The sequence below is a fragment of the Meriones unguiculatus genome, chromosome 21 (assembly GCF_030254825.1).
Source record: "Meriones unguiculatus strain TT.TT164.6M chromosome 21, Bangor_MerUng_6.1, whole genome shotgun sequence".
NCBI lineage: Eukaryota > Metazoa > Chordata > Mammalia > Rodentia > Muridae > Meriones > Meriones unguiculatus.
This window is the reverse complement of record NC_083368.1, coordinates 32,683,816-32,698,639: the sequence shown is the minus strand read 5'-3', so window position 1 is coordinate 32,698,639 and position 14,824 is coordinate 32,683,816. Positions and strand designations below refer to the sequence as shown.

Sequence of the window (14,824 nt, the reverse complement as noted above, 5' to 3'; positions counted from 1 at the left end):
ATGTCAGCTTGCTTGTGCACATGGAAAGAAGCAAACAAGAGATTGAGGTAGAAAACACACAAACCAAAATCAAAAGCAACTGGTCTACCGCAAGGAACCCAGGCGGACTTCGCTTTCTGCACACCCCACTCTTTCTTTGCCTCCCAGATTGATCTTTGAAATAAAATAAAGAAGTGTGGCAGACTAACTGAAACATAGGTAGAAATAATATATTTGGGTTTCAGAAAGGAAAAAAAAAAACCTGGCGCAGCTTAAAAGGCCCCCATTGCATAACAACACATGTGCAAAGAATTAGAATAATTGCAGTGCACACATCGGTAACAGACAGAGTGAACAATGAATATTAAAAACACATTCCTAGAGCTGGCCCCGTGGCTTGGCAGCTGAGCACTGCGCGGAGACCTGTGTGCTAGTCAAAGGAAGCCTCCTGGCTTCCAGAGCTGTCAGGTCTTGGCAGGAGCTGAGGTGAAGCCCTTTGGTGTTGAGCCGAAAGGAGGGAGGCAGGTGGTGGGGTCTGTGGTGGTTGCTGTGAGTTCTGCCTCCCCCTGGCATAGCTCTCCAGTGACTTCAGGAGGGGTTCATCCAGGAAGTCAGCCTCGGTGCTTTGGGGCTCCAGTTCAGAGCTGAATCAGAGCCAGGCTGAGAAGGAGGAGGGATGGGAGTAGAAAAACAAACACCAGAGAACAAACAGACAGAAGGTAATGCTGGGAACACCCAGTCAGAGTCCTGGATGAAAACCTCAAGTCCTCTCCCCCAAAGCCAGCCTCCAGCATGATCTAGCATGAAGGACTTTGCTGCTTCAGAGACACACTGGGGAAGTGTTTATCCTCTGTGGCAGAGACTGTGGGCTGGGTTGCCTTTTCCATTGCAGTGCTCATCATGGGGTAGTGGTGGGGAGAGGACGGATTCTCCTGGTGGTGTGTCCCAGAGCCTTCAAAGACCAGGAAGTGAACAGTAAAGGCACACAGCAATCTTTTCACAGTGAATCCCTTCCATTGTCAGGAAAGACAAAGGCCTTCTCTTAAGGGTAGCTTCGCTTTGAATGCTCATGTTTGGCTTGCCCATTGCCAGGAAACTCACTCTTGAATTCTGACAGCTTTGGCTATGACAGAGGCCAGAGGGTGGGAATCTCCGAAGAGAATTTGGTTCGTAGCTTGAATAGACACCCCGGATTCTTAAGCTGTGCTTGCCAGTCTCTTCTTGGGATTGGTGAGGTGGAATTCAGGAGAGTTCTACAAATATGAAGGAGTAGATTTACAACTTTATTTCTACTAATCTTTGAAGTTCAGTAGTCCTTCAATTACAATGTAAGGTACAAACCACATTTATGCTAGGAATAATTATGACTCTGTCATAGATTAAAAAAAATAAAAATAAAAACCACAGGTATTTTTGGCAATATTTCAATGATAATTTAAACTTATCTCTACTTTGGGATTACAGCAGTTAACAGACTTGTTACAAGGTCTTGTTATTTTGTACATTATTGAACAAATTATATATCATAATGAAATACCTTCAATGACTATATTTCAATTACCATTCAATATGGCTCCTTTGGTGTGTTATGTACTCTTGCTCCTCCTCCTCTTCTTCTAGAAAGATTATTCTGGGAAGAGGTCTGTCGACCACATGCCGCTTCGCTAGAGGACACTGGGTACATTCTACAGGCCTTGAGGAGCTCCTAGACTCTGAAACAGCATGCTTGCTGGGCCTCTGCATGGGGAATGGGCCGGCTGTGTGGTTTCTACACATGAGTGAGAGAAGAGAAAGCAATCACATGTGTCCAGATACAATCAGAGACTAAGCAAAGGGACTTCTGACTTATTTGTCCCTTAGACACATTTATAAAATGTATACATAGACATGGACTTTTGCATTTCTTTCCAGTGATTCCCAGCAGAGCTCCAAGTTAGTTTCCCTGAAAGAAGCCTAGATGCTAGCCAAGAACTTTTGCTACAGTGTCTCAGTTGGCATAAGCAGAGAAGGCCTGAAGATGAGTGGTTTTGTCAGATTCTGCACCAAGTAGAAGACAGAATGTCTGAAGGGAATGATGAATTGGACAACACGGGGTGGTGGCTCTTAAATCACGGAGTCAGCCGTACGAATGGACACCTGAAAAAGTCAAAAAGGCAAAGTCAGAAAATCCTTCATGTTATGCAGAGACCTTCAGGCTAGGAAACAATCATTCATTGGATTGACTAGAACCTCAAACCCTGTGGAACTCTTGTACCAGGGCGGAATCTAAGGCTAGAAGATTCTGAAGTGTGGAGAGAAATAGGCTTACTCCTACCTGCTTGAAAATGAGCCCTAGCTTCTGACTTACAAAGAACAAGAGTATTATTTTATAAAAAGGTATGCAAAACGTTAGCAGGAAATACTGAGTGTTTCACTAGTTTTATTTGAGTTTCAGGTCAGGAGACTGGATACTGGAGGATGAAATAATTAGACAAATTTCACAAAGCTAATCAATGATTGATTTTTGAGCCCAAAGTTACTCTCCCATGATTTTTAAATATTTCTAGTTATATGCACACAGGAGCACTTACACACACACACACATAACACAAACACACACACACACAAACTTCCTCTGTGACAGAATCATTGAAATCTCAGAAGTAGTTCTAGGAGTAGATGAATCAAATTTTTAATTTCAGTTTGGGAACATAGGTGACATTGTGGTATCAGGTTACATATTGTTAAAGAAAACCATGGTTTCAGACATAGTCGTTTCTCATATAAAGAAGGAATTATGGGATGGTCTATTGTTTTAATTATTTAGTAAGTGCAAAAAGCAGACATGAGGAGCCCAAGCACTCCTGTATGATCTCCTCCAGACACTCAGTGCTGGAGTCAAAGCCACAGTAACTGCTCTAAAGACAAAAGAGAAGCAAGAGGAAACCCTGAAGCCATGCCAGGACATCTGTGAGGGGAGCTTGTCACCATCCACATGTCTCTTATTTCAAGTGAAACCACGATGAGAAACTGAATGAATTTTGGGTTCTATCCATCAAATCATGACAAGCTTTGGTGACTGACATACTGAGTGTTGCCATTGTTTTGTTAGGTTCCACGAAAACCCAATGCTTGTCTGATTTAAGTTTTACTGCCTTTGTAAGCAAATGGCACTCACCAGTCACGGACAGTTAAACACTACTTTTTACAGTGGACTTCTGCATATCTGAAACCCTCTCCATCAACTCATGACATTATGCTGTAGGCTAGATGCTATAGACATTCAGTGGTAATTTAAAATAACCTCCAAGACCTTGTCCAGCCTCATTTTTTTTCTGTGATTCCGGGAGATTAACAATTGTTAAGGCAGAAGGGGCGCCGAGAGTGCCCTCTTCACGTCTCAGAGCTGTCAGAAAGCAGAGGTGCTTGACTTGGGGTTAGTTATGTGCAGCTACAACAGCCTTTCATGCTGCAGGAGCTACTCATCCAGTATTCACGGCTAGGACAAGTTAGAGGGTTTCAAAGACAAAGTAAATAACCTACGATCAGAAAATTCAATTTCTCCCTGAGGTGGAGAAAGGAATTCTGCCATTAAGTAGTCAGATGGAAAACATGCAAACCACAGTTTGTGTGAGAGAGAAAGAACATTGAAAGAGAACATTGCCTCTGGCTCGAAGGAGAGGCAAGTGCGGAGACTTGCCCCAGCACCCACTCAGCACAGTCAGGGAGTCTGTCAGCAACGTGGAAGAAGCTCAAAACCAGTTGAAATCCCAAATCGAAAAACCAGACACTCCACGCCAAGGTCAAGTGCCTCCACGAGGAGCTCTGGTGAATCCTCCCAGGTAGAAGTGAGGATGGAGAAGAGGGTTTTGGTTAAGTCAAAGGGCGTAGTTTGACAGGCTTACTTCTCTATTAGGCAAAACAGATGAAATTTCTCTGGACTTAGATGTAACAGCTCATGATAAGCACAGGTCGGTTACTACTGCAAAAGGTCATGGAACTGTTATGAATGGGGTGATAACAATTGGATTTGCGTCAGGTGCCTCCTCTATGTCAATACTGGCTTATTAATCTACTGCAAAACCTGGCTGCTTTTTCTTCCGGTGTTTTTCTTATATGCATTCTTCTGCACGTTAAAGAAACTAGAATGTGTGAAATCAGACCCCGTGATGCCAGCATTGTTTTTTGAGAGCTGTTGGGTCACTACTAGCCAGTCCATTTGCCACTTCTGAATAAACCAGAAAAGAGATTCTCTTTGTCAGAACATGGAGGTTGGTCTAGAGTGCTTAAGCTGTTATTTTGGTTTTATTCTCACTTCTTGCTGGATGCTCTTGTGTAGTCCCAGGTGTACTAGTCTCTCTCAGTGTAAGGTAGGCTCTGCTGCTATTTAGATCCATAATGCATCAGGGCATGCGGTTCATGTCGGCGTTGATGGGCTGTACCCCCTCAGCCATGCTGGAGGTTATCTGCAGCATCAGTGCTCTGGTTTCTCTGCAAGTCAAGATTTCTCATGCCCAGCTCCTGCTCATCTCTGCTTGAGGACATTTTAATGGCTTCAGGGATGTACAGAACAAAGCAGGAATCAGGGCCCGGAAGCAGTTCTTAATCAAAGAGGGTGGAGAGGAGCTGCTGGGTGATTCTCTCAGGCTCCTTGCCTGTGGATGAGTTAGTTCTGGGTCGTGTCCTCATCGTGTTGCACAGGGCCTCAGCAGGACTACTGTGCTGCCATTGTCTAGAGTGGCCATCTGCTTGTTAACACACCCTCTGCTGATGACCTTCCCTTCTTTGTCTTCCTTTCAGGTGCGGACTACAAACTTGGCTCTCAAAATTCATAGCCCACGTGTTAGTATTAGGAGAAGGCTTTTGGAAGACTATGGATTTTGACACAGGGTTAGTGCCCTTATATGGGACTGCAGAGAGGCAGTCTCTCCATTTCCATGAGAAGCTAGTCATTCACAAGTAAAAACAATTGGGCCCAATCAACCTGATACCCTGATAAGAGATTCGAGCTCCAAGACTGTGGGAAAATAGACAGGGGGTTATAAGGGCTGCCCTTTGTGTTCCAGTGTGCTCTAGAAGTCTGACACACTAAGAGATTTCCTCCTTCCTGCTTCCTGCCTCCTAGGACCCACCCCCAATCACCGCCTGTAGAAGCTCCTCAGTTTACTTTTAGAGAAATCACAATTGAGATCCTGGGATTGGTTGCTGGGTTTCTAACTCTTGACTTGATGTAACTCCCAGTGTTAAACCTAGTTTGGGTACTATGTGACACTCTTCCTGAGTAGATGAGCTATTTTACAAGTCAGATGACATTCAAATGTGAACAAATCACACCATAGGAAGAGAAGAAGCAAAATGGCCATCTGAAAAATTGGCAATGACAAGAAGATTTCCACCACTCTTTTACAGAAAACATTCTGAACAGAAAAGCGAACTATAAGTGTCCCTGCAGCCAGCAGAGTGGAAGGAGAGTAGACAAAATGGAATGCCCAAGCTTCCCAGTATCCCATCAGTGGAGCATAGGCTCTGGGCTAGGGAGGTCTGAAAGAATGATGGGTGAGAACTCAAACTTTGACCTTGACTGTATAAGCTTGTTGGAGGCTGGCTTGAAGAAAAAAAGAAAATGGTCATGAGCAGAAACATAGTATGGAGCAGGTACCATTCATCAATCAATCTATCAAGTATCCTCCATATCCGAGAACTCAGCTCAAGCATTCGTCATTTACAGAAGTCTTCAGAGACATGTGCTGAGCATGGCGCTAGGCATCCCTCCATGAGAGGCTAGAAACAAGGGGGACATAAGTTCTGTCCATAAGACATTCGGCAGTCTAGTGGAGAACATAAAATAGCTAAGACCTTTGGCAGAGGTCAGCCCACCCCACCCTGCACCACCACATCACTGCCAACAAGACTGCCAGCATCTTAAACACAAGACTGTATTTTCTTTCTTTAGAGGTTTGTTTTTCTTATTTCTTATTCGCACACGTGTGAATGCAGGTTCTGGCAGAGGCCAGTGGCATCAGATTTCCCAGGATCTGGAGTTACAAGTGGCTGTGATCTGGACCACATGGATACTGGGAACTAAACTTTGTGCTCATTTTCTGCAAGAACAGTATCTGCTCTCAACCACTAGGCAATCTCTGTAGCCTCCCACCCCCGAGATGATAATTTCTACATATTATCTCTCAAGGCAGTGCCTTGCATACAGTAAGAGTATAAACACTGGCGTTTCAGATACCGACCCAAGAAAGGGTCTTATTCTGCCACATAAAGGTTCCTAGAAAGACAGAAGTCAGAAACCCACTGTGACTGTGGGACTAGGGAAAGACCTCATAGAATAGGTGGTTATAAAGTTGATTGACCATTTCAAAGTAAAGCATACCCAAAATGGGCAGGGATGAGCTCTTTTTGCCATCAGTAGAGATTTAAGTTCCAGCTTGGAGAAGTGTTCTTTCTTTGCCTTCTCTTAGGTATTCCCTGGGTATAGATTCAGTTCAGACTTGTAAATCTTTTTGAATGGTTTACTCTTAGAGTCACTGTAAAGGGCTGATTTCACTGCTCCTTTCTGCTGTGTGTGAGGGGGAACCAATGTCAGTTTTTCTTCACTGTTGTTCAGGGACACACTGAATAACACAAGAACACATTTGAAGATAGGAAATAAAGACAGGGGAATGCACCCAGTTTAGGAAAGCCAAGCCTCCCAAAAAGAGGACAAGAGGCTGCCAAGTAGATTTGTGTTTTAACTTGTAATCCTTCTTGCTCCCAGCTTGTAGCCACCTTATTTTGATTTTCCTCTGTCAGAAATCATAACAATGCCCTCAGGGGATGTTCCATGTATGCCAGGGAACAGCGAGAGTTTGCATGAGGGACCTTTACAGAGGGAAACCCTTTGACAGGCAGAGTTTCCCCAAGGATCTGGCCAGGTCACCACCTGTGAGCAGAGAAACTAGCTTTTCATTAATTGCTGAACCTTATGAAATGGCCATTTTTACGTGGGTCAACAAATGGTTGATTAGACACAATTTTACATAGTTCAAACCAACGATTTTGTTGGTCAATTAGTCTATCACCTAGGAAAAGAAAAGTAAACCTTAAGCCTTTTCATCTTTACTTTTTCCATTTTCACTCTCCTCCCTCCACTCCTTTCTCCTCTCCGCTTTCTCCTCTCCCTTTTCTGTCTGTTGAGTTTAAGCTCAGTGTTGAAAGCTGTGGCTGAAGCAGATGTGTTGCATACAAATATTCCGTTTGTCCACTCTCAACGCAGGAAGTGTTCAGCTGAATCTCAGTGCAGGAGCACGGATGAGCACTAAGCCGGAGTCCAGCTTGTTCTCACATCCACCTCAGAGACTCACCACCAGGACTACTCTAGAGCATTGCCAGGACTCATCTGCAATCAGTCAAGTTCTATGTCTTTAGCTTTTTTATGTTTAGAAACCATGGTGTCTGACACTGTTCCTGAAATGTCAGTCTGCTCACCTCCACAGGGCACCAATGATGGAGTAAAGTATGGATGCCACCAGAGAACCAGTGAGATTTATTTGAGTTTTTTAGAGGAATATGGGGGAATGGATCCTTACAGGAGTGGAAACAACTCAAGGACAGCTGTATGTCCAAAATCCCACTACAGCATGGATGACAGCTCACAAAAGGGGGACACTGGGGCACATTGTACAAACTGAAGGCAACTCGACAGGTTGGAGAGTGCCCTTTCCATGAAGCTCAGCTGGTCTGAGCCACTTCTAGGAAGCTCAGCTTGTCTGAGATTGTCACCTACGAGTCTTAGAGGTAATGCATGCTTGGGTATGGAGAAGCCTAGTGAATCCGGTCAGCTTCAGGGAAGTCTTCCTGAAGCTTTTGAGTTGCCCTCCTCTGCAGGATTGACTGCTTCATCTCCTGTGTCTCAAAGACATTCTATCTAAAGATGGCTGATTAATCTCAGAGCAAGCTGTTCCACAGCAAGCCAGAAAAAAGTCCCTTTTTATTTTTGTCTTTTCTACCCGAAGACACCTTCCCTTCCTTCTACTTCACCAAAAAATTTGCTGTGCTCTAAAAGTTTTCAGTTTTGGAAAGAGACTTTCTACTTTTTGTAGGGGGGAGAGGGGAGGGGAAGGTTAACTTTCCCTGGAGCAGGTGAGAGCTGAGCTCTTAAGTAGGACAGGCATGGTAAAAGAAGGTGTGGCGAGGGGAAATGCTACCACAAACTGCTTAGCTACAAAGAGACTATCTGCTAGAGTGGTGGGGCTCAGAAATGGAAAAGAACACCATCTTCCAGCAAAGTCCAGCTTCCATTCTCCTGATGCCTCAGGGGTGGGATGCTCCCCCCTTCAGAGGAGGTGAAGTAACTCAGCCCACACCCTGTCCAAGAGTGAGGCTGAAGAGAGCATTCCAGTCGGATTTGCTCTGGCTCTTACCTTGTCTGAACTGGTCGGTGAAAAATAATTCTGAGAAACGAGCAGGACTTCACGCGTGCATGCAGCACTGGCTGATATTTAAACCTAAGTTTTTCACTTGGCTTTGTTTCCCAGGTGAATGATTTGGCTACTTGGAAAAGCCTTTTTTATGCACCACTGACAGCAAATGCCTCAAGACTGAGTCAGAGCCGCAGCCTTTGTGGAGGTCGCCCTGGGCTGCCTGGTCTTCAATGGCGCCCCTGCCATGCTGCCAAGGAAGCCCTTGCCGGGCAAGCTGGAAACGCACTGCCTGTCGGAAGGACATCCCATTCAGGAGTTTCAGTTTGTGCCAAGGCTCGACAGTCCCCACAAAGGCTCACAAGGGCGACCCGGAGAAGGAAATGAACCCCCCCCCCCCCCCAGCCTGGCTGACACACACTGCCGGGAGCTTTCTGATACAGCATGCTGTCTTCTGGCAACTGGTGAACGGACACAGGGCCACACAAGAGGAAAACGTTGTGCCAGATAAGAAATGAGATAGAATAATAAAGCCGGACCGAGGTATTCTGTGCAGTTAGGAAGTCATAAAACATTTATGGGAAAATTCTTCACTTGGGGATGAGAGTCTGAATGTCAGAGCAGCTTGGAGTCCGGGTTAGGGGAAGGCTTGGTTAGTTCCTCAGTGTAAGAGGAGGTGAGGAACGTCTGGCCTGCTGTGAAGAAAACGCTTCAGAGAAAAGAAAAATACATATATATGAGGCAGGCCGAGTCTTGTTGGTGGGACCAAGACGTGAGCACATGAAACCTAAAACAACAGCCGTAATGATGAGATGTCTCCGCAGGGCCTCCGCTGGGAACGTGGTTCCCTGCGCACCCTTACCTGACCTTTTCATCTCTGTGGATGAGAGAAGCATCCAGCATGGAGTCTCGGCAAAGCCTGAGGACTTGAAAGCCAGCACCGAATGGCACCTTCTCCTCATGAGTGTGGCACTCACAGGTGCTGAACAAACACAGGAAAATCTTTTGATGCCATTGATTCCGTCCAACAATTATGCAGTTGTTAACTGTGAGGTCATAGATTGAACAAGCTTTTCCACTTCACAAGGGGGAAAAAAAGCGCTTGAGAGAAATTTAACCTCTTTCTTCCTAGAGAGCTGATTAAAACAAAACAAAACAAAACAGAACAAAACTCTTTTGTTCTTTGACAACTTCATACATGTATAAAGTGTATTCCAATGACTGTAACCTCTCACCCTTTCTAATTTCCCATCTCCCTTCCATCTTTTCACATCCTCCATACCTCCCCACAAGTCTCTCTCCCGTATTCATGAGGGTTTTGTTGTTGTTTATTTGTTTCCTAGGCTCACGGAATTAACCAGGATGATCTGTGCGACCATGGGTTGGGAGCTATCCTTTGGAGCCTGGCGTGTTCCAGGGCAAGCCATCGGGAAGCAGCTTGGTCTTGGGGACCACTGGCCTGTCAGAGCCCCTCTCAGCCGTAACCGACTTTTGCAAGGCCCAGTCTTGTTATGGATCCATCGCAGGCTGCCTCAGTTGCCGGGAGTTCACAACTGCAGTGCGGTGGTTCTGCCGCGCCCAGAAGATGCCATTGTTCAGCCTCCCCCCCCAACCTCAAGAGGTTTTAAGGAAATATCTATCATGGCTTTCAGTGTTCTGAGGTCAGATTTGAATCTCCAGCCCACTTACAGCCAAGGATAGTAAAACAGTCCTTGCAGGACACAGACTATCTCAGGTAGGGTGTAATTTTGGGCTTCACTTCACAATGGTCAGGTTGATCCAAAGGTTTTTTGGGGCTTTGCCTGGGAAGGAATGAGGAGGTTGGAGGCTATTACCCAGCGTGCCCAGATCTCTACTGCAGACCTTACCTATCCTCTCCCCTTGATATACTGCTGAGGCTTTCGATAAGGGCTGCCTCATACTGAAACCTTCCTGGGGCAGGTCAGCCACACAGACTGACAAGACACTAAGAGAATGTGACCTTTTGCTATGGAGGGAGCATGGCCCACGAAGAACGGAGTGAATAATTCTGAGAAGGCTATTTTTATACATGATGTACACTTTGAATCTTCTTTTCAGTTCGTTAAAAAAAAAAGAAAATGACAGGTAGGCATACGAATCAAAGTCCTACCTGGATTAGAAGCAGATGCCTTGGAAATGGCCACTGATAGCTGATTCCCATCCAGCACTCAGGCATAGGCTCTAGCGTTAAGTGAAGGCGCGACTTTGGCAAAGTGGCTTACCCCAATGATCCTGTCAGTGAAAGGGGGCGCTCGTTCTTTCTCAGTGCCAAATCTCCCCAACTCCCCCCCCCCCCCCGGGGAAGACAGACAGGGAGTACAGAGGGAGGGACTTCCAGAACTTCAAGTTCTACTAAAACCCAGCGTGAGGCTGGCATTCCAAAGAACACCGCTTCCCTCGCACAGAGGCCCAAGCGACTGTAAAGATCTAATGAGATAAGTGTCACACTTTTAGGGCCTGTTGGGAGTGTCTATGCCTTCCTGCTTTTCAGGGGGGCTGTTTATGAGTTTTAGAGTCCTTTTAGATTTCTTAAAGAGGCACCAGATTTCCTTGCATTCTGCTATTGTCTTTCTTTCTTTCTTTCTTTCTTTCTTTCTTTCTTTCTTTCTTCCTTTGAAAAGCATTCCCAGGTCACTTTTACGGATCACATGGTGCCCAGTTTCTGTGAAGGGCAGGGCGGAGTTAACTTTCAGCTCCTCTTATTCTTCCCAGTAATTGAGATTTTATAATTACTTTCATCAAAGGTATGTCAGTAAGGCCATGCAGGAAAAAAAGTACTTGATTTCCACTGAGAAATTTCATAAATCCCAGACCCTACATTCTTCAGATTTCAGGCTCTGTAGATCAATTTCATTAAAACCAAGATGCATAAGGAAAAAAAAAAAGCTGATTTGCCCTAAAATCCCTTTGTCTTCTGCTGAACAAATACAAAGGCAGTGAAGTTTGTTTCTGTGTCCCTTTGCCCTTCCACTTAAGACTCATATTCCTTTGCCTTGTGCCAAATATAGGCAAGGTTGGAGGTGGGGAGAGTGGACGCTAGGGAGACGTCTGTATTATATTCACTCAAATCTCTTCTTCAGTTTTTATTGCCGGGCTCTGAGCTCTGAGGGCAGGAGGGAATTTTGAATGAACCTAGCTTTTAGTGACCAGGAGTGGGGACATAAAAGGAGCTTTTCAGCATCTCTGGTTACAGAGATAAGTACAGAGGGTTACCGGCACTAAGTCTGTGGTAACGGCTGCTGTAAGTACTGACCGTGATTTGAATCTCTCGATAACCGATTCTGGGGAGGCCGGAATATTTATCAAGCCATTAGGAGAAGCTGTTTCTTGCTGATAAGATGCCTACAGCTGATGAAGTCCACCTGAAGACAGGGATGAGGCTAGTCTGGATTTACAGCCATTTGCACAGAGAGCAAATAAATCTTGTCTTTAAGAACAGCATGAGAAATTCATCAGCCAAATTATATGCCGTAGCCCGGAGCAAGCCTAGGGAATGCTAAAAAGAGGGAGTGGGTGAACACCCTCATGTTCAAGGTGACTGGAAACTGCACTTGGGCTTGACACATGATGTTGGGATTTTATTGATTCGGAGGCCCAGGTAGAAAGGGGTGGGACAAATGGGACCCATCAACTTAATGACAGGACTTAAAGATGAAACAAGCCATCTTATAACATGGGACAGTAGAGCCTTTCCTTGGCGTTTTCTACAGGGGAAGAAGCTGCCGTGTAGCCAGTACTGCAGTTGAAGTAAATAAGGCCAGAGGGGCTGTCCATCTGCATCGTGTTGTCTGTGAAGTCATACGCCCTGCTGAGATCTCATGCCACCATCTACATTTTAGCCTGGGCTTGCCTGGCTTACCCTGGGCTTGCCTTTCCTTTGTCCCTTTCCTTCCATTTCTTCTTGTCTTCCTTTATTTTTCCGTCTTTCTACACTTCGCCTTTTACAGATCTGAATTAACTATCTCAAACTTTGAAAAAAGAAAGTATTATTTTTAAATTAGCTTTGAAAACTGGAACTTTCTTCTAGATTCGTTCTATTTCTAGAAATGAAACCTGGGCTCAGCAGCGGCTGTGCTGATGGGATGGGGTGGGCAAGGAGGTCTGCAGCAAGCCTCCGGGTAGGCCCTGGCAATCCTTTAGGGCACCTCTCTCTCCCTTCTCTTTGCCTGATTAGTTCAGAAGCTTGTAGATTTTCCTTTTAATTAGCAGTACTCGGCCTCCCTTGTTCTAGGCCCAAACCATCCATTATCCAGCGTTTGCCCAGGGATTCCTATGAGAAATCAATTTCTGATAGATGCTAAAAGGTATGCAAGGTTTTTTTTTTTTTTTAATTTCACTGAGAATGTCAGATTTTTATCTCTGGATCAAACTAGGTTACCAGAGAAGTGGTTGTTTGCATCTTACCGGTTTTCACACCCCTAGAAGACTCATTCTCACTAAACTTACAACTGCAAATTCTGTGTTTTGCTGTGAGGAAGCCTCCGATGTCCGTGGAACACCCCTCTAGCAAATACCTCTGTGTAACTCGTTGCTTTTAGAGCTTTGGACCAATCACACCTGTGCTCTAGAAGAGTGCTCAGATAAAGCATGTGTGTGTGTGTGTGTGTGTGTGTGTATGCGTGTGTATGTGTGTATATGCATGTGTGTGAATGGCCATTCATGCCTGCATGTGTGACTGCCTGCCTGTCCATCTTGTCGCCACCTTAGGTGAGCGCTTGTGACTCTCATTTCTTCCTAGTCTCACCTGGTTCTTCTCACGGGTAGCAAAAGAGTGGCTGTATCCAGAGAGCCTGGATTGGAATTCTGTTTCCCTCTTTACCCCGTCTCTGAAGCTGTATTGCTTTAATAGAGACAGTAATGGGACTGGATACCTAGGATGAGGTGAAACGTTAAGATGTGAAGTACCGTGGGTAGAGGGGAACTCGGCTGTAATCTCAGCGAGTGGGAGGCCTGGCCAGGGCAGAATATTCTGAATTTGAGGCCAGCCTGGGCTACATAGTAGGACTCTGTCTCAAAAGTCCAACAGGAAAGAAACAAACAGAATATATAAAGTGCTAAAGATAATATAGAGCAAGTTAGGCATACAGGAAAGCTAGTATTCCTATATGCCTGAGACATTTCTTGGCAAAATTATGTCTATTGCCTACATTTTAATCAGCCAGTTTAGATTGCTTTAAGAATGAGCAGTATTCTAGAATGTGAAAATTTAAATAGAGACCCAAGGTGACTATCCATTTAAATCTAATTGACACTTTGGAATTCTAACTTTTACTTAACTTGCTTGAATGTTTTGGATAAAACTGCTGGTTTGCCTGCACTGTTTTGGATTGTGACAGCATCTCTCTAACTTCACGTGTGAGCGGTGTCTCCTGGCTTTTCTCTCTCCCTCTTCCTTTTCTTCTTTTTTAGATAAGGTCTCATATAGCCCATGTTGGCCCTGAACTCATCTATAACCAAACAGAAATTACGGGCTTACCCACCATGCCTCATGTTCTGAGGGTCAGACACGCAGGGCATCAAACCCAGGGTTCCATGCCCGAGGTAAACACTCAGCTGGCTGAGCTGCCTTCCCAGCCAAATCCTGATAGCTTGTGGCTTAAATTCATGTCAGGATGAACGCTAAGAATAATCTCATACTTGGGAGCCTCTTTTAGTACCTTTTCTTTCCACCCTTCCTTCACTCTTTCTGGTACCACACTCCTAGAAAAAAGGGCTGTGAGCATCAAGTCAGAAGCTTCCCCCGAACAGCAGCTGTGGATCTTCCTCCAGCGAACCTCACTGAATTGGCTCTGCCCCTGCAGAAATCCCTGGTCCCCAAAGGGATGGACTCTGCTTCGAGAGAGGCAGAATCTGGAAGAATGGTTCTTTTACAACATGCCTTATTCCCGCTTGGTTCCCTGACTTCCAGCACAGGCAGTTCCGGCACTAGATTCTCTGTTCACTTTATAGCAGAGCCCTTGCATCAGGCTAAACAGATAAAATATTAAGCACCAGTGCATTCCCTAAATCATTAGCACTGGGTCCACAGGTAATGAATTCAGCTCGAGGCTATCCGGGGCCTGCTGTTTTTATCTTCCATGCGCAGCGCTCACTGTTCGGTAATGAACTCTCTCTGTACAGGATGGCGGTGCCTACACAATGGCCCCAGAAGACTCGGGGTGTCTCCTCTGTCATATGCTCCAGGCCTCCGGGCTCCAGACCCTCTCCATCAGGGGCAGAGAGGTAAAAAATACCCTCATGAGACTGTTCTCACTGATGAGGAAAATGATTTCTTAAGACAAACTCCTGATTTGACACATTTTAGAAGATTTAAAATATTTGTAATGACTACAGGATAGATCCTCCGACCGTGTAGATGAGATGATAGAGCTGAAGTGGGGCGAGGGTTGCTTGAATGGCTCCCCTAATCTAGCAGAGTGATATTTCTATTTGTGAGT

At 45.2% G+C, this 14,824-nt stretch overlaps 1 long non-coding RNA gene across 1 annotated transcript; it reads right to left on the bottom strand.

The window, feature by feature from the left end:
* Nucleotides 1-212: 212 nt before the first annotated feature.
* LOC132649695 (uncharacterized) lies at nucleotides 213-8,575 on the bottom strand. The gene is made up of 3 exons (XR_009588187.1): nucleotides 8,370-8,575; nucleotides 1,541-2,115; nucleotides 213-1,232 (listed from the first exon to the last, which is right to left on the bottom strand). It is a non-coding gene; the product is annotated as an uncharacterized LOC132649695 (long non-coding RNA).
* Nucleotides 8,576-14,824: the final 6,249 nt, after the last annotated feature.